Source organism: Limulus polyphemus, unplaced genomic scaffold (genome assembly GCF_000517525.1).
Source record: "Limulus polyphemus unplaced genomic scaffold, Limulus_polyphemus-2.1.2 Scaffold327, whole genome shotgun sequence".
NCBI lineage: Eukaryota > Metazoa > Arthropoda > Merostomata > Xiphosura > Limulidae > Limulus > Limulus polyphemus.
Window position 1 is genome coordinate 558,774 of NW_013665937.1, and position 21,726 is coordinate 580,499.

The 21,726-nt window shown below is 32.9% G+C and overlaps 1 protein-coding gene across 1 annotated transcript in view; it reads right to left on the bottom strand.

Moving 5' to 3' along the window:
• Window positions 1–6,434, bottom strand: part of LOC106457415 (four-jointed box protein 1-like) — a 25,171-nt gene extending 18,737 nt beyond the window's left edge. Inside the window, exon 1 of the mRNA XM_013916829.2 lies at window positions 6,048–6,434. The gene's annotated coding sequence lies outside the window, so the exon portion shown is untranslated. The remainder of the gene's footprint in view (window positions 1–6,047) is intronic.
• Window positions 6,435–21,726: the final 15,292 nt, after the last annotated feature.

The following is a 21,726-nucleotide window of genomic DNA, read 5'->3' on the forward strand; positions in this document are numbered from 1 at the left end:
ATTATGGTGTGTATCACATTCACTGCTAAATACAGCATTATGGTGTGTATCACATTCACTGATAAATACAGCATTATGGTGTGTATCACATTCACTGCTAAATACAGCATTATGGTGTGTATCACATTCACTGATAAATACAGCATTATGGTGTGTATCACATTCACTGCTAAATACAGAATTATGGTGTGTATCACATTTACTGCTAACTAAAGAATTATGGTGTGTATCACATTCACTGCTAAATACAGAATTATGGTGTGTATCACATTTACTGCTAAATGCAGAATTATGGTGTGTATCACATTCACTGCTAAATAAAGAATTATGGTGTGTATCAAATTTACTGCGAAATACAGAATTATGGTGTGTATCACATTCACTGCTAAATACATAATTATGGTGTGTATCAAATTTACTGCTAAATACATAATTATGGTGTGTATCACATTCACTGCTAAATACAGTATTATGGTGTGTATCACATTCACTGCTAAATACAGCATTATGGTGTGTATCACATTCACTGCTAAATACAGAATTATGATATGTATCACATTCACTGCTAAATACATAATTATGGTGTGTGTCAAATTTACTGTTAAATACATAATTATGGTGTGTAGAATGTGATACACACCACAATTCTGTATTTAACAGTGAATGTGATACACACCATAATTCTGTATTTAGCAGTAAATTTGATACACACCATAATTATGTATTTAGCAGTAAATTTGAAGTGAATGTGACACACACCACAACGTTACATATATGGCAGTGAATGTGATACACACCATAATTCTTTATTTAGCAGTACCATATGTAGCCTCACGGTGTGTACCAGATTAACTACCCAATATATGTATTATACAACGTTATGGCGCGTACTATCACATTCAGTTTTAAATATATTGTGATTATGAATTTTACTTTAATTGTTAAGTACACAGTTATTATGCGTATTGCGTTCATTGTTAAATACACCATAATTACGAATATTACATTCACTCTTACATACAACTAATAATAATGTGATTATGCATTTTACACTCACTGCTAAATCGATAATTATGGGGCATATCATATTAATAGTTAATTACTACGTTATGGTATGCATCGTGTTCACTGCTAATACAGCGTTATAGTGTGTAAAACAGTTATTAATAAGTACAACGTTATTATAATCACATCTACCATTTAATACAGTGTTATTGATTACCACATTTACAGTTAAATACAACGTTATTGTATACATCACTCGTTGTTAAATATAATGATATTGTATATCACATTTACAGTTAAATACAACGTTATTGTATACATCACTCGTTGTTAAATATAATGATATTGTATATCACATTTACAGTTAAATACAACGTTATTGTATACCTCATTCGTTGTTAAATATTATACTGTATACCGCATTGACAGTTAAATACGGCGTTATTGTATACACCACTCATTGTTAAATATAATGATATTGTATATCACATTTACAGTTAAATGCAGCATTACTGTAGACCTCACTCGTTGTTAAATACAAAATTGAATACCACACCTAAAGTTAAATACGGCGTTATTGTATACACCACTCGTTGTTAAATACAATGATACCGAATGCCACATTTACCATTAAATGCAATGTGTTTTACTACATTCTTTGTTAAATATGTTATTGTATACCACATTATGTTAAAGACAATGTTATTGCATTCCACATTCATTATTAAGTGCAACGTTATTGTATTCCACATTCATTGTTAAGTACTAGGTTATTGTACACCTCACTCGTTGTTAAATACAATGATATTGAATGCCACATTTGCTATTAAACGTCTCTCAGTGGGCACAACACAGATAGCCCTTTTGTGTAGCTTTGTGCTTAACTACAAACAAACAAAACACTATAAAATACCACATTCACTGTTAAATACGTAACTGTATACCACATTCACTGTTAAATAAGTTATTATATACCACATTCACTGTTAAATACGTAACTGTATACCACATTCACTGTTAAATACAACTTTACGTTGTAAACTGATTGATTGCTAAACAGTCTGTTATGAAGTGTTTTATATTCAATTGTGTTTGAACTAGTGTTCGAATAGCGACAATACTAACACTTCTAGTTTTAATGCATATTACTGACGCTAAAAACAACTTTCCACTTAATTGCCACTCTCTTATCAGTTAATAACTATGTGGTTTAAAAACAAAATAGAAATACATAAAGCCCAGGTGTGATGAAATAGATGTTCAAGATTTATGTTCTAGTCACGTGATATCAAATCTGAAACTTCTTTTCTTCACATGTATTTCACATATTCTACAACTAAGATGTTTTACAACGGCGATGGTTCAGATAAAGGTCTGCACTTAGAACGAAACAACCCCAGGTGTGTAAAGTGCCAGGGGCGAGAGTCCCATCCCACGGAACTTAATGCTACCCATACGACAAGTAGGCAATTCCCTAGACCTTGTAATCTATGATCACCGTACCAATTTTCTACAAAACGTTGTTTGTAAAGCCAGTAGAAGAGGAAGTGAACTGATGGCAAATCGCTTAACCTCGAATGAGTATTAAACAGTTTACCAGTGAAATGCTGGTTCGTGTTTCAATATGTAACTTGCTAAATACGTCTTCGCAACCAATCGTTTAACACTAAATACAGCCAATTTCGTAGAGCACTGGGTAATAGCTTTGTTTTAACCATTTTAATGTTGAATAAAGATTGGATAAGTTTGTTTTTAACTTTGTTTTAACAGCTTTAATGTTGAATAAAGATTGGATAATTTTGTTTTTAACTTTGTTTTAACAGCTTTAATGTTGAATAAAGATTGGAAAATTTTGTTATTAACTTTGTTTTAACAATTTTAATGTTGAATAAAGATTGGATAAGTTTGTTTTTAACTTTGTTTTAACAGCTTTAATGTTGAATAAAGATTGGAAAATTTTGTTTTTAACTTTGTTTTAACAGCTTTAATGTTGAATAAAGATTGAATAATTTTGTTTTTAACTTTGTTTTAACAGCTTTAATGTTGAATAAAGATTGGAAAATTTTATTAACTTTGTTTTAACAATTTTAATGTTGAATAAAGATTGGACATTTTGTTTTAACAATTTTAATGTTGAATAAAGATTGGATAATTTTGTTTTTAACTTTGTTTTAACAGCTTTAATGTTGAATAAAAATTGGACATTTGGTTTTAACAATTTTAATGTTAAATAAATTTTGATAAAAGAGTTAGCACAAAGGATCACATATAAAGTGTAATAGGCTTAAAATAAGACCCAAAACTCGAGCGCTTTCAAATAGTTGACTATTCTTCTTCAGGAGAACAAAGAAGAAAAATGTTGAATAAAGATTGGGCACTTTGTTTTAACAATTTTAATGTTGAATAAAGATTGGGCACTTTATTTTAACAATTTTAATGTTGAATAAAGATTGGGCATTTTGTTTTAACAATTCTAATGTTGAATAAAGATTGGGCACTTTGTTTTAACAATTCTAATGTTGAATAAAGATTGGACACTTTGTTTTAACAATTTTAATGCTGAATATAGATTGGACATTTTGTTTTAACAATTTTAATGTTGAATATAGATTGGACATTTCGTCGTTAATGGTAAGAAACATTTCAAATAACCCGAGTTTCATTGAAAACCAACATTTTGTTGTTCTGCTTTTCTATTCCTGTAAGAACCTATCAGAACACATTTTAAATAGCAACAGTTTACTGCAAAACCATGTCTCCTTTGTCATTTATTTTTTTCTTCTTATCTTATAAGTGAACCGAACATTATGTGTAAGGAAACGTCCAAAATGACCGATTGTTTGAAATCTTAGAAAAGTGACAGCGAAAACAGTATGGCTCATAGCGACAGAAGCATTACCTCGATCCGTGTAATCAATCATCTAACTAGGCGGTCCCACGACTGTCACACGGCGTGGACAAGTAAGTCCCTGTTCAACACAGTGTCAACACTAATGATCCTGCTACACATCTGATTCCTTAGCTTTTACACAGCCTTACATCTTGATTTATCGCGATAGGGAAGAGAGTATGTTTGTGATTTGTTGCTTATCAAAATTAATTTGCACAAGAAAAAAAACATTTATATTATTCAATTTTGAAAATGTGTAAAAAATATTTCACATGTCTATTTCATTATGCGCACTACATGTCACATTGAATAATGTTTAACATAGCGATGTATTAATTAATATGAGCCGAATAATACATACAAACTACTATTTGTAACAATTCTGCTAATACCATGAGAATGCCCCCCAGTGGCACAGCGGTATGTCTGCGGACTTACTACTCTAGAAACCGGGTTTCAATACTCGTGGTGGGCAGAGCACAGATAGCCCATTGTGTAGCTTTGTGCTTAATTACAAACAAACAAACAATACCATGAGATGTACTTTTAAGCTCCACTTATAACGATAGTAATTAATCATTATGGAACTCTGACATGTGACAGGTAAAGATTAATCACTTTTCTTCAGAGGTCAAAACTTTTTAATATTGCTAAAAATTCGAGAATCTTATAACGCAATCAGTTATGATAATCCCTCAGTTATTTAAATGTCAAACTGAGAAATGTGCTTGAAAAAAATATGGAATATAAAAAGTTATTCTTGTGTTATCATTTAAGCTTTAGATTGTTTAAATAAAAACAACCTATTTCACTGTGAATTGTAAAATCACTCATGTACACGCCACTCTATAGAAACATTGTAACAGTAGTAGATCCAAAACTGAGAATTAATTCACTCATATATATGTCATTTCTACACAAACAAATTAATTCTCAGTTTTGGATCTACTACTGTTATAATGTTTGTATAGAAGTGACTATATGAGTGACTTACAACTCAGTTTTGGATCTAGTGCTGTTATAAAACTCATAAATATATGTCACTTCTACACAAACAAACATTATAACAGCACTAGATCCAAAACTGAGTTGTAAGTCACTCATATAGTCACTTCTATACAAACATTATAACAGTAGTAGATCCAAAACTGAGAATTAATTCACTCATATAGTCACTTCTATACAAGAAACGAATGACATTTTCTGCTGTAACTGCTACCTTATATACTATGGTATAAAGTATATCCCCCCAGATGGTTAGATGTAATTCATACTTGACTTACAATAATGTCTCCTTATAACTTGGACTGTGATTTGTTTTTTCGTGCTTTAATATGAAACATAAACAGTGGATATCATGAAAAACAAAATCACGTACTATAAACCCGTTTTATGAGTGGTAAGGAAAAAGATGCGTTTATGAGTAGGATAAGATCTGGTTCGAACCTGAACGTGACTTTCGATGATATGTTTTTCATAAGTGAGATGATGGGATAACCAAACTCAAAAGGTGTTATTTAAATCGTTCGAAAGTTTTATTTCTTTGTGCCACATGAGCAAGTTAAAAAGAACTACGTGTACTTAGTTCATAACAAAATACATGTCATCTCCCACACTAACAGGAACAGTTAGAAGAATAAGAAAATAATTACTTAAGTCTCATTAGAAAGTACAGCCGTGAAAGTTTAATCTTAAACTTACATGATCAGTTAGAATAACAAGAAAATAATTACTTAAGTCTCATTTAAGTTTAAGATCAAACATTCACGGCTGTAATTTCTAATGAGACTTAAGTAATTATTTTCTTGCTATTCCTAATTGTTTCTGTAAGTTTAAGATCAAACATTCACAGCTGTACGTTCTTATGAGACTTAAGTAATTATTTTCTTGTTATTCCTAATCGTTCCTGTTAGTTTAAGATCAAACATTCACGGCTGTACTTTTTCAGGAACGATTAGGAATAACAAGAAAATAATTACTTAAGTCTCATAGAAAGTACAGCCGTGAATGTTTGATCTTAAACTTACAGGAACGATTAGGAATAACAAGAAAGGAAAATTACTCGTGCTAATTGTTTAAACTAAAACGTTTCTCAAGACAAGTAACATATAATATTATGACAGAAACAACCAGCTACAATGTGATTACTTACGCTTTGTTTTTCATGTACTTTGAACAACGAAAATAAGTTCAAGAAAGGAGAGTCACCAATATGCAAGTCGACGGAAACGCAAGCCAGACATTCGCCGCCTTAGGAGCCGAAACCGAAGTGGGCTTCTAAGCTGATGCCATCGCAAAACCGTTTCTTACTTTGACAGACTCTTCAAAAGTTAACGTTGTTGATATCCGCCTAAAAGATAACAGTTTCTTAACATCTCTTTAAAATATGACCCATTTTGATTTTACTTCTTTGCAACTTTATTACAAGTATTGAAACAATGAGTTCCTTTTCTTGAAAAATAACGCATCACCCTAATCTAGGCCTAGTATAACTAGCGTGCGCGTCGACGCCTTAGTGCTTGTCTTGCCGTATCTACCGCGTGAGTACCCACTCTTTTGTCTCCTCCCTCCACCGCGAGCGTGCGTACAAACCTGGAGGCAGGTTACAACCCTTCTTCCCTCTTCTTTTGAGTACCCCACTAGTTAGCGGTTTAATAAAACTACACTACATTAGTTGCTGAATCGTAATTTATGTACGTCTATAGGGTTATTAACGCTGTGGAAGAAACACATCCGTTATTTTTCTATAAAACATAGTTCACCACATCCATGATGTTTGATATCTTTATTGAGTTTGTCGTGCGTTATTTCTCAACTATTATTAACTGCTTTTGGTGTTCCAGCTCCAAGTTTACCTTAGCTGTTATCGTATGAAAAGTATCTGATTGCAAAGTACCGGAAAAAATATACTTAGTAATGATATTTACTTTGCAGCATATATCAGTATGGATTTAACATCACAATATTTTTTACGTTGCAATAAACAACGTCACAACATATTTTTTCTAATTGCAGTATATATATCACAATATAATCGCAAAATAAATGAAAAATACGCCCTCTAACATATATTATTACTGATTATCTTTCATTATATATAACAAAAACAGATGTTTAACATAGCTACAAATAACTGGTCTATATATGTAAAAGAATTAGCATAAAAGTAATTCTTTATCCACATATTATTCAACTTTATTCATTTATTCACCTTTTCTTTTTCCTTACGTGTCCAACTACCTTGTGCATCGTTATTTCTTCCTCTTCATCATTTCAAACCCTGAGACCGTGTTTCTCCAGTTCAGTTTCAACTTCGGCTGTCATTCATGACGTTCTAAATGAATCTAGGATTTTAACCTTTCAAAATAAACCCTAATAAAGTCGAACTACTTAGTTTGAAAGAACATGATGGTTAGTATATAAAGCGACATTTTACGCTTCACCGACTCAATGTATATAACCTGAATTGTAACTATTTTACACACATTGATACTTTTACTCATTCATTAAATACTGTATATTATCTTTGGCTTTTACAAACTTTCAAGCATTTATCTTTTGTTCTAAATGATATTTCACTTTCTGAAATAAAAAACTCCAACCAATTAATATTTCCAATGTACAAGCACATACATAACAATTACAGAAGTTTCACAGAAATAATAATTCCAAAATTGGCTGGTTGATGTCGCTTATTCGAACTAAATCTAATGGTTATCACTTTCTCTGAGTAGTCTATTAACTCCGTTAAGAGAAAGTCTGCTTATCTTATTTTGTCAGTTTAATTAACTCGTTTATCTTTCGTCGCCTTTCCTGCAATCTAGTGGTGAGAAGATACGGGCGTAACTGATAATTGGTTCACCACAAACATAAGAAAATTGGCTCCGTGATGTTTAGCATACACACAAGCTGTTTTGGCCTGCTTGAATGATAACCAAAAAGTAATCTATTTTACAACTTTTAAAACGACTGGCTGAAAAAAAACCTTTACATCAAATGGTGAAGAAATTTCATTATTTATCCTACTTAACCTCCTATATCTTTAACCTTAAAACAATTTTACCACAAAATAATACGTTCAACTGTCATGCGAAGTATTCCGTAAGTCTCAAATTTGTCCTTTGATAACCTTCTTACTGACGCACACCAGACAAAATTAATTTTAAAACAAGAGGTTCAGGTAGTTTCAGTAAAACCAAATGTTGTAATGATACTTACCCAGAATTTTTAAACTCGTCCTTTGTACTTATTTGTCCTTTCTAATTAAAAAAGTCCCCCGATGGAATAGCGGTAAGTCTTCGGATTTACAACTCTACAATCAGGGGTTCGATTCCCCCTCGCTGGACGCAGCAGATAGCCCGATGTGGCTTTGCTATAAGAAAAACAAACAAACACATTAAAAAACATATTTTTAGATTTAATATAAAAAATTACTCCTAAAGAGCTTACTGGTGACTCAGCGGTAAGCTTGAGGGCTTATAACGCTAAAATCCGGTGTTCGATTCAACGCGATGGACATAGCGCAGATAGCCAATTGTGTGGTTTTTCATTTAACAGCAGACAAACAAAGGACCTCTAAAGAAGACTAAGAACCATAGTGGAGAGGAGATCTTATACTACAAAATGGCTTAACTTTATGTGAAAAACGAGGCTCATTAGAAATTGAAACGTCTTGAATCTAAATTGTTTGTCTTGTTATTCAGATTACAAACACATACACCCTATAATCACCAGTGGTGAACTGTTTTTCTGTACTCACAATAACCACGACTGGTAATTATTATTATTATCATTATTTTTTGCTTATTCCTGATAACCATGACTGGTGAATTTCTTTTGTTTAATCCCGATAACCATGACTGATAATTGTTTTTTACTCTCGATAATCGGGATTACAACGACTAAGGGTTTTTATTTATTTATTCCAGACTAGTTAATTTTGTTGTTGTGATAAACACGAACATAGTCTTTGTTGTTGTTGTTTGTTTACTCTCGATGACAACAACCGAATATTTCGTGTATTCACTTTCGATAACCAAAGCTGGGAAATTGGAGTGTGTGCATATTCTATTTTACAATGCCTGCTTACTTATACCTAAATAGCATGTCTTCAAATGCTCAACATTAACTTAAATAAGCTTCAACTGACATAATAGAAATTTTCGTGGTTTTAATGAAGGAATGGGCGCCCACGGAAATATTTTCGGGGGGGGGGGCAAAAACATGTATGTAGAGGATCAGCTTTTACAGTGTGAGTCAACAAACTAAAAGAATATGTGTTATGTGTGCTTAAACGCAAACACGAATTTACAGTAAACATTATTAAAAATATTTAGTTTAACTAAGCTTGTTTGTTGGAAGTTAAGCACAAAGCTCACGATGGGCTATCTGTGCTCTGCCCACCACGGGTATCGAAACCCGGATTCTAGCGTTGTAAGTCCGCAGACTTACCGCTGTGCCACTGGGGGGGGGGGCGTTTAACTAAGACGTTAAGTTTACATCATAACACGTGCAATTTTCTTTTGTGAAATGTAAGGGGGGCAAATGCCCCCTTCTTGCCCTTTCCTGCAGGCGCCCATAAATGAAGGTATACTTTATTGTGTCCATGGTTTTAATAATTATATATAATCGTAACATAACGTTAATTTCTATTAAACTCTTTAAACAGTTTGTTTGTTTTATAATTAAGCACAAAGCTACACAATGGGCTACTTGTGCACTGCCCACCACGGGTATCGAAACCCGATTTCTAGCGTTGTAAGTCCGCAGATATGTCACTGTGCCACTGGGGGATAACTCTAACAGAAACAACATATTGTACTAAGTAAGCACGACTCTATTCAATTCGTTATTTCGTTTCTTAATCTATTATATTTCCGAGTAAAATGTCTGCAACTACATCTAATTTCCTGCTGCTAATCTTACAGTTAGGATTTTCCTTTTTTGTTTTATGTTTAGTGCAAACTTGCACAATCTACTCTATGTCCATTTGTAGAGATCGAATCCAGAATTTTTACACCGGGAAAGGGCTTACAGTTGGGCAATGAACGCCTGTGCTAGTTTCTTTACTGCTGAGACAAATTTTGTGAAGAGTAGAGGACTTACTTACATATGCAGGGTGGGTAGGATGTAATGGAGGTTTCTCAAAAAAGTAGTCCACTTCCAAAGAGGGTTTCAAATTACGCCACTATAAGTCATGGGATTGAAAGTTATGTCATCGTAAGTCATTAAGGTTATGTTACCATAAGTTAGGTGGATTTAAAGCTACTTCATAATAAGTCAAGGAGATTTATTTAATTATTTTGGATATTCGTGCAGAGCTACAAAAAGGATATTTGCATCACCCGTCTCTCATTTTGAGCTGATAGACTGGAGGGAAGGCAGCTAGTCAACAGCACCCACTGCCAACTTTTGGACTACACTAATCGAACAGTGGGATTTGACCGTCACTCTTATAACACGCCCATGTCTCTAAAGTGCCGAACGCGATCTTGCGATGACGGGGTGCGAACCGTAAAATCACAAATTCACAGTCCAGCACACTTACCACGCAGGGACTAAGAATTACGCCATTTCAGCTGACAGTAATACAGTACGAAGTGATTAGGATCAGAGACACCATGATTCGTGGTAGCTCCTTCTCGCCCTGTTAAAAAAAAAATGGATAGGACTCTTTTTCTGAGGACATTCTAGGCATCTATAGTAATACATCTCATATGTACAAACATGTGCAGAAACTATGAAAGATTGGAATAACGAGGTGAAAAACTAGGTATCAGTGTCAGATGCCTGAAGCACCTAGAATAACTCTGTAATTCTGAAACTTCACCCGTTGACAGTAATGATCTTAACACTTGCAGCTGTCCTGTTAACGCTCTGACGTCTTAATTAAAGTCTCCCAGACAATTTAAAACAAGAAAACAATAAAAACCAAATTTAAATTCCTATGAAAAAATGCACGATAAGCTAACAGATAGTTAAATGAATGTGCCTTGAATACACAGTACTAGTCTGATATCATACAAGTGTGCAATACATTAGGCTTTTGTTCAGCTGGTGCTTCTTCGGTTTTCTCACTTTGTACTTTGTTTACGTTATACGAATGAATCCGTGATTTTCATGTATTCTTATAACCCTTTCTTTTGTCATTTGAAGTGTTTATATACAAAATATCTTGTGAATTGGATGAAATAGGCTCAGACCAAAGAAAACTTTTGTGAACTGGGTGAACTGGGCTCAGCCCGAAAAGACCATCTGCATTATGGAGATGGTTTATTACGAAAAAGGATATGTTCTGAAAAAAAGACATAACACAAAAAATGTGGCACTTAGCTTCTAAACAGATCTTGAGAAATACGAAATTGTTAATTATGGGTCATTCTGCGGATTAGATTTTATGATAATGAGCTATTCTTAATTAGGGGTTATCAAACAGAATAAAATTAATGATAAAAATAGCTTCTGGACCAGGTGTTGCCAAGCAGAATAAATGTTATGATAAAAATAGATTCTGGATTAGGATTAAGATTCAGAATAGATATTATAATGAGCGTAGATACTGAACCAGAAATTACCAGTCAGAATAAGTGGAATGATGAGAAAATATTCTGAACTAGGAGTTATCAGGCAGCATAAATGTTATGATAAGAGATGCTGAGCTAGGAGTTATCAGGCAGAATAAATGTTATGATAAGAGTAGATTCTGAACTAGGAGTTACTAAGCAGAATAATGTTATTACAATAATAGATTCTGAACTAGGAGTTACCAGTCAGAATAAATGGTATGATAAGGGAAGATTCTGAGCTAGGAGTTACCAGTCAGAATAAATGTTATGATAAGATAAGATTCTGAGCTAGGAGTTACCAGGCAGAATAAATGTTATGATAAGATAAGATTCTGAGCTAGGAATTACCAGGTAGAATAAATGTTATGATAAGATAAGATTCTGAGCTTAGAGTTACCAGGCAGAATAACGTTATTATAAGAGAAGATTCTGAGCTAGGAGTTACCAGTCAGAATAACGTTATTATAAGAGAAGATTCTGAGCTAGGAGTTACCAGTCAGAATAACGTTATTATAAGAGAAGATTCTGAGCTAGGAGTTACCAGGTAGAATAAATGTTATTATTAGAGTAGGTTTTCAACTAAGTGTCATAAGCTTTATTAGTTGCGCTTGTAGCGAAAATAAATATTTGGATTATAAGAAACGAAAAATCTGCATCACAATATATATCTTCTGAACATTTAGTCTGATTGAAACAGGCAAAACCGTGATGAACCAGATAAACCGTCCACAGTGAATCTCTTTCTCGCTAATTCCTTTTGGCAGACAGAAGTGATATTTATTTTTTCAAGCTGCCTCCAGCTTTAACCCAAACCTAATGACCTCTGTGTAAGCTCCGTCTAACCAAACTGCATTTGTTAGCCAACCTGTCTGTAACCATGTTACCGTCGCCGAGCAAATGTGTGATACAGCGACTACTACCGCCCTCTGTGGCCCTGAGCAGGCCGCGCGCAGTTTGTGCTGTCTAACAGAATCAGGCGTCAGTGATAAATTATCATTTCCTATTAGATAAGAAGACGTGAGGCGAACAAACCGTGCTAACACGCCGGGGAGACTCAAGCGGAAACCCGTGAATCGATGAAAAACTGTGACAGGTCAGCGAGATAAGCAGATTCTAGAATGTGGCAGCGGTAGGGATGAAAAATGAGAGAGGGGTCTTTTTTTTATTATTTAAAATCAGGGCAGACATACCCTGCAATCTGTTCTGTTCAGCAATTGTATTTCGCTGTTGTTGTTGTGCAAATTTTCTATAAGATATATAAATGGATTTTTGTTATGATTAATGTTTCTTATTTTTTGGACGTAAGAATATATTACATGATATGAAAGGTGCTGAAAACCTTTTTGACAAGGTTTTTACCGAAAGAACATGCTGAGCTATAGTGTATGTGGATTCATTAGAGCTTTCATATAAATTTTAAAAAATGGGTTGCATAACTATTGCATCTTCCACTGTCGTTAAATTAAAGTAAATAAAAATAAAAGGTGTGAAGATTACTTAGTCGTGTTTCAACGTACGACGATTAACGGATTAATTCGATCAGAAAACAACTTTTGCTTTGACTCCGTTTGAGGAGATTTCATATTAAATGTTAAGGTTTTGATATCACCAGTTGAGCTTAACAGTCTGTTGCAGATTGCGTTCCTGGCCTAATTTAAAGTTATTTGTTTGCATAGCTTTACAATAAGCTATTTGGATCAAACCTCGACATTTATCGTTATAATCGTTCAAGTTTACTACTGAATCATCGATTCAATTTAACATCAATCTAAGAACCCGAATGAAAACAAAGGAGGTTATGTTATAATATGGCAACCACACAACAGCTGGCATATTCATTGCGAACAAGGTATTTGAGCCAATACCAGAACTCATCAGGCCGAATTGGATACGGCAGACAGTAATGTGTGTGTGTGTGTGTGTGTGTGTGTAAATAATCAATTCCCCTCAACAACAATTGTTAGGGCACTAGAAAATCTTACAGCTGCATGGGAGGTTACACAGTTTTTCTCTGTCTTAATAAATATATTTTTACGATACCAAACAGTGTTTGATATAACTATCTAACCATCTCTCTTTTACATTAGTTCATACAAATATATTTTAACTCATTTTTAGTATTTTAAGGGGGAGCCAAAATAGGATCTATCGCTTCTGAGAGCCATTTTCTTTCACACGTTCTCAAGGTCTCTGATGAAATAAGGGGATGAACCTAGTGTCAAGAGGATTTATGGGTAGACGCGAAAGTGGTAATTGGTACATTGCAGCCCAAGTTTCCTATCTACACGCTTTTCCGGTAATCTGTCTTTTGGGCGATATTGTTAAAAAGAAATTTAAATATAGTAACTACAATTGAGGGTCATTATTACCAGTTCTTCATCAGTGTAGAATGAAATAGAAAATAGCATCTAGAGAAAATGATGCATTTTTTTTTAAACACATGCAAACCTACTTCTAAAATTTATCCTGTTCTACTTGTTTTTTCTTCTTCCTTTCAGTGAAAGAAAACTAGAAAATACAATAAAACTAATACTTCATTAATCACCCAACGATTCATGTTCGAAGTTTAATAAATAATTAAAACAACGTTTTGTATTTACACAATTTTAAAAACTTTATTGAAGCCATCAATAGATTCCACTTATAAAAGCACACTCTACATGTACATTGTTTCGACGTTGTTTTCAGGAGTTATTTGCAAGACACAATAATTTATACTTTTTCCTAAGTCATGTGATATTACATTACTGTGTTATTTACATAATTCCATGGGCGACCTTTATAATACATCCCACCAAATATCAATGTACAGACTTAATGATCCTTCATCTCTGTTTATTACTTCTTTTTTATTATTATTTCTAATGATTCTCTGGTATTTAAAGCTGTAATATCACGAAGTTGAGCTAAAATTGTAGTTTTTCTTATAGTATTTTGTGTTGTGTTGACCTTACACGTTCTGCTATAGCCGGGTTTTTTAGTTTTATTATTTCTTATCTAACCTTTATGTTCCTGTAATCTGTATTTTAAATTCATTTTGCCCCGCCCCCAGTGGCACAGCGGTATGTCTGCAGACTTACAACGCTAGAATCCGGGTTTCGATACCCGTGGTGGGCAGAGCACAGATAGCCCAATGTGTAGCTTGGTGCTTATTTACAAATAAATAAACAAACAAAATTCCTTTTAGTTTGACCAATATAAATACTCCCATATTCACATTCTATTTTCTAAATTCCAGTTTTATATTATAATTCTATTTTATCCTTAATATTCCCCAACATTTCTTTAATCTTATTTATAGGCTTAAAGTTGGGATAAAGATGTTGTTGCTTCTTAAAAGCTTTAAATAACTGACCCGTTAATCCTGGAATATAAGGTAAATTAAAGTTTTTTTTTGTTTTTTTTCATAAATAGATCTTAACGTAGTATTTTTAACTAACATTAAACCTTTGCTAAATTTCTAAAATACTCTAACTGCTATATTTGGTTCAAATCCTCTTTCAACAGCTCCCCACCTCAGTGGCACAGCGGTATGTCTGCTCGAAACTGGGTTTCGATACCCGTGGTGGGTATAGCACAGATAGCTCATTGTGTAGCTTTGGGCTTAACTACAAACAAACTTTCAACAACTACATACTTAATTAATAACAGTTCGTAAATCGTCCTATCTTGGCATATTTTTAAAGCTCAGTAAAGATATGCATAAAATGCAGAGATTTTTTGCTTTTTTATATGACACGATTCCTGGTGTGACGGCATGACAACAGCAAAGGGTTTTCAATAAACTTAAGCTCCCAAGTTTGCCAGCTATTTCTTTTTTGACTAGTACGTCTAGAAAATGTAAGCTATTATTTTATTCGCTTTCAATTGAATTGCTGGTTCTTTACTAATTAAATAACTAGAAAATTATTGTAGCTTACTGTTGGCATGTCGCCACACCAAGAATGTGTCATCTACATACCTCATCCAAACTTCTAGACTAAACTTAGCTTTACATAAAGCTTCAGTTTCAAACACATCCTTGTAAAGGTCACATAACAACGGTGACAAGGGAACCCATAGATAAACCCTCTTTTTCTTTATAATAATTTTGATTAACTTGAAAAAAAAAGGATTTTCTACACACAATCTTGTTAAATTCAATATATCCATAATTTCAACTGCTGGTACTCTGTTTTCTATCATTTATTCTCAAAACACCTGATCCCGTCTTCTAACGATGTTTTAGTAAACAACGATATTACATCAACTGTTACAAGTAGATCTTCCTTTCCTGATTTTCTGGTTTTGATCTTCTCCACAAATTCTTTTGAATTTTTAATTGTATATTTGTTCTTACCTCTCAAAAAAGAATATTTGTTTACTATAAACTTTACTATTTCATAAGATGATGTACCTATGCTTGATACTATGGGTCTAAAACTGTTATTGGTTTTGTATATTTTTGGTACTACATAAAACCTTGGTGAAATGAATATACTTGGTACTATGGGTCTAAAACTGTTATTGGTTTTGTATATTTTTGGTACTACATAAAACCTTGGTGAAATGAATATACTTGGTACTATGGGTCTAAAACTGTTATTGGTTTTGTATATTTTTGGTACTACATAAAACCTTGGTGAAATGAATATACTTGGTACTAAAAGTTTTTCTCTTGGAAGGTTACAATTATACTATTTTAACACTTGTTTTTACTTTTTCATAATATCTATTGGGTTATTCTTAAGCTTTTTGTAAGTAATTTCTTTCAACATATCTTCTACCCCTTGTCATAATCAATTTTGTTAAGCATTACGGTGTGTTCCACTTTATCTGCTTTACAAATTACTATATTTTTTTTTCTTATTTTAAGAATATTATGATTTTATAATTTTATGACATTCTATTCTAATTGCCTTTACATCATTTGGACTTGTTACTTTACTTTCAATATTTCTTGTCATTTCTTTCTTACTATAATTCAGTAATCTACATGCAAAACATAAGCCTTTTTTAATACTTCTTGCTGTTTAGTGTTACATCTGAATTGCTAACTATTTTAGGGTTCTCTAGAATATTCTTATATTTTTCTGGTAATGTCCTTAACTTAATTCGATTTCCTTTTTTCTTTATCAATTTTTTAAAGTTCTAATCCAATATTTTCTTCTTTTATCAATGTCTTTCTTTATACGAATCCAATAAATGTTTTCACATTCTAACCAGTTGTCTTCATTTTCTTTTCCAGGATTAACGGAACATAATGTTCGTGGTGTATTCATGTCGGTCGGAATATTTGAAGTAACTTGGTGACTAAATCTGATGAGAACTGTTTCACTTGATCAATGCTTACTTGAGTTTCATGCGAAAAAAAAAATCATTTACTGTATTATAACAGTTATTTGGACCTTTTTCCAAAGCATCTTTTTATATACTTCTTCTACTCGGAAAAACGTAAGAGTACCTACCACCCAGAAATTACAGAAATGGAAACGTAGCCCTTTGAAGGTTTAAAGAACACGAACTGTTTCTTTGTTTGTTCTTGCGAGCCTAAAGCAGGAGGCCGTCTCATATATATCAGACTCTACACATTAATAAATAGCTTGAAGTCTGATTACACTTTTCACCTTACAGTAATTCAAGGTCGTCGCCTAACACGACAGGGGGTAACGAAGCTGTATATAAAGTACACCTTCTCTTGTAGGTTAGGTACTGTTTTTTTTTTATTCACAGTTTATAAACAGCCACATGTGTAAGTCAGCATGTCGGTCGTAGGCGAGACGAAGTGAATAAAATGACTGTTAATTAATAAGACCAATAATTATTTTTCAACGAAAGAAAACGTATCTGAAAAAAAAAGTCGTCTAGAAAAAAAATTTAAAGGCAGTTTTTTTGTTAAGGTAGTTTTATTAATTAACCGTCTCAATTTCATTTTTGTTGTTAATTTTCAACGGTGTTAAATGTCATCAATAGTTATACAAAAACACGATCCCAGTGACTTTAATCCCGAAGTCTCCTCGATGGCTGGTTTTTAATGTGTGTGTCAATGGAGCATGGGCATAGCTAGAAATGGGGCTGTGGGAACCCAGCTTTTTTAAATAAATATAAAAATACTATAGATTTTGAATCCAGATAATTCGTCCATGTTATTTCTAAGAATTACAGATTTATTCGAGTTCATAGTTATGTAAATTATACACGATCTTATGTACATGTATCTAAAGTGTTCAGAATTTTGCCCCTCCCATATATATAATCATCAATTAAATGTTCTATACAAGTCATTCTTCTTGGTGTAAACATTTATGGCTACTTAAAGTATTTCCACGTGATACATTCAATTGACTGGTCTATTTAGTGTAATTATCGTAGGGTCACATGAACACTATTGTTTTTCTAAATTTCGAAAAGGCTTGTTTTATGGAAGCATTTATATCGACTGAAAATTAATTTTAAACATGATGTTATGGAACAGCGTGCGAATATATTGTTGAAGAAACCAATATGCACATCAACAAATGTGAGACACACAACAAATAGTTTTGATAATCATACTGAAGTAAAGCTTTATATTTGGTAATTGAAATGACGGACAGCACTTCTCGAAGAAGATGCTATCGTAAATTTATCTTATGATAGCCCCCCCCCCAAAAAAAAAGTCCTAACACATTTTATCGGATATCGTAAACATCAGTTGATTGTTATAATCTCTGTTATTCTAATTTTAATTAGTTGTTTGATATATATATATATGATCATCCCATTCAGTAATATTCTATCATATTAAATTGTTTGTATGGTTATCTCAGAACTTTCGCATGAGGACCTATGCATAGCCGTCCCTAATTTTGAACTCCTAAACTTTTAAAAGAATACAGGTAGTCAACAGCACTCAACTATCCGCCCTCTCTTGTGATAATTTTGTGGTAGGAATAACCTTCACTCTTATAGCAACCCAAAGTGCTAAGCACGTTTATGCAATGACGGGCCACGAGCCACGCATCCTCGGATTCAAAGTCCAAGCACGATATCCATTGAGCCACGCCAGGTCAATTACCATAAACAGATCTAACTTAGTGTCTTTTTGTAAACTAAGCCTAACATAAATGTGTTTGTGAACTATTAATAATTCATTTTTGTATGTGTGAACTCAAAATTTTATATAGTTGTGATTTTGAACAAAACTGTACCTACCATAACCCCAAAAGGTAAGCTTTTGTTAGGCTTAACTTCACTGAATGTGGCTTCGTACCCATGTTTCAAAATGTCTTCTCAATATTTTTATAGGTTTAATTTTAACTGAATATTACTCTATGTACCCACTGATCGGAAGTTAATATTAACTTCTAAACGTTCTTTATATGTTTGTGTTTGAACTAATCGTCAAGTGTAGATGTGTCATATATGTACCACCAAGTCCGTTATTATGCATTTATGTTAGACATAACTTCGGCGTATGGTACTTTTCGGATATCTGTACAATTATGGGATATATTGTTAAATGATCCCTTCCAGTTTTAAACGTTTTGAGGGGCTAATGTCCATTACAGAATTAGGCTTAAAGCACTGAAAGAATATAGGTTGATTAATAACTTCATAATTGATTAATCACTTCATTAGACTAACGCTCGTGGCTTTAACAAGAGTTTTTTAATACTTTAGTTTTCAATCCTCGGGGTAAAGAAATAGAATCATTTAGTTTGCCAAAATTCCTGCAAGAATTAACAAAACCTAACATTTGTTGTGTCGTTTTCACCTCACGTTACAGTAAAAATGATTACAAATCTCTGTGTAATCTATTCAGTATATATATATATATATTCTAGTGAACGGTATTTAGATTCCTGCAACACTTTACTGCAATCGTGGTAGTTTTAGCTGCACACCGTTCATTACTAAATTCGATTTATTTATTTTTTCTCACCCGGAGAGGTCTTAAACAAATATTCTGTGGTTACCAGTTACGAACAACAACCAATACACAAAAATCGTTAACAAGTAGCACACTGAACAACATCATCTCTCATTGTAACCTCGACTGGTGTTGGAAAGTAAACACTCGAGAAACAACAGTCGTTTTCAGCTAACTTTAGTAATATGATAATTTACAATCTAGCCAGACGGAATTTTATAAGAGGCAACAAAATTATTGTTTATAACCCTGAAGACTTCTCGAAAGCTTTTTCCTTAGACTCAGGTGCCTCATTATTCTTCCTGGCAGGCGGGTAGACTGGCAACTTGGTAAATGAATGACGCCGAGCACGTGATCTTACGCCTCTGTTTATAACAAGGTTCTTGTCTAGGTGCTTTCTACTGCAGTCGTCAAATGATTTGATGCCCGAGGATAGTAGTTACAATAATAAGAGGGTTTGGCCAGAGCAAGCTTGTACCCGCTACACAGGATTTTGGTCGTTATGTTTGTGTTTTTTTAAGTAGTGAAACTGTTCGATTAAAGAATCTTATTTGTTGAAAATTAGTTAAAAAGGAAAGAAACTAATTTAAAAAACATAAAATTATCAGCACATTAAAGGAATATTTGAGATTTCTACTAAATCAAAGCTTATTATGATCATTAACTACTATACTTAAAACAGAATAAGTCAATTAGGTTCTGAAAACGTGTAACGTTTGCGTGAATTCGCCAAATTTAATAGCGAACCTTCTGTCATACGTGTATTTTTTTTAACTTTAGAGACAAATGATATGAAAGTGTTAAAATTGTAGAAATTTTTTACACGGATAATAATAATAATTTTTTTTTACAAGTAACCGATAAAACTCCCACTAAAATTTTTAAAATACGGATTGATAATGCTAGACAAATTGAGTGTGCATTTGTAGTGCTGCCACATGTCGTTCTTTTAGAACCAAATATTAGAAAAACGATCATTATGTCGTTATGTGTTTTTTAAATACAACACCAAAAAGGCGTTGTACAAAATTATTTTGCCAAATTTATTTTATTAATATGTGTTTGTTTGTATTTACCACACACTCTTTTGAGATAGCCTGACTAATTTAAATATAAATACCAATTAATTATTTCAAGTTACATAAAAAGTTCAGTAAAAATTACATCATTTTCAAAGTTAACCACCCCGTTTTAAAAACTAAAATATACAATAAACAAGGTAATTATACGAATAATCACTAGAGGGCAATGATAATCATCGCTATTCTGAAGAGCAAGCAGTGAGGCTAATTTACACTTTGAGCAGGTTATCACTTTGGTTTATAGGATTTTTTTCTTTTATATGAATAAATGCATAAATGAAAATTTTAAGAAATAATTTGGCACATAATTTAAAACTAAAAGCAATCAACATAAAACGTACAACAATATTTTATTCTGTTAACTTTTATTTATATTCTACTGTGTACCGAGCTTTCCTTTGGTACAGTGTTTTTAATTAATGATAAAAAAAATGTTTTACTTTTACATTCCCGTGGTAAAATTGGGTGTTTTGCTTGCTTTACGTTTAAAACCTGTTGTAAAATCAGATGTTTTTTCTTGGTATAAAATCATGTACTATGTTTATATAATGGCTTACTTTGCGGTTAAAATCCTTTAATCAGGATATGCATTCTTAGGTTTGGCTCCGTTTAATTTTAAGATCCAGTAATACGATGACTTTACGGTTACAATTCCGTTATTATGAGTTTCGGCTTGCTTGCATTACGGTGAAATTATTGTAATAAGGTGTGTTTTTTTACTTGTCTTTCAGTTAAAATCCTGTGATAAGGCGTTATCGGTTGTTTGTTTTACGGTTAAAACATTGTTATAAGGTTTAGTGTTTTTGCTTACTTGCTTTATGGTTAAAGTCCTTTGTTTGTTTGTTTGTAAATAAGCACAAAGCTACACAATGGGCTATATGTTCTCTTCACACCAAGAGTATCGAAACTGAGGGAGTTAAAGTCCTGTAATATGGTATTTTTGATTGGTTATTTAAAGTTTAAAATCATTTTTTCACCCGTATTCTATGAATGGTTTAGGGTCAATAATCGAACATAATAAAGAAAAAAAAATAGCGCGCATGTTTTGTTGGATGATAAAGTTCAGCTTTATATACCTCAAATCACTAAATTTGCTGAAATTAACATTTATATTATATTATTTTAAGCTATATCTTGGTGTTATAATTTAGTTGTTTGCTCGAGGGAGTTGATAATCGCGATTATGATGTAATAATTGAAAGTTTCGTCTATTATCTAGAGCCAAGGGTATATTATTCAACAAGAGGGAATCTTCAATAGCCGCGGCACTTGAAATTCTTTCAATCAGGATTA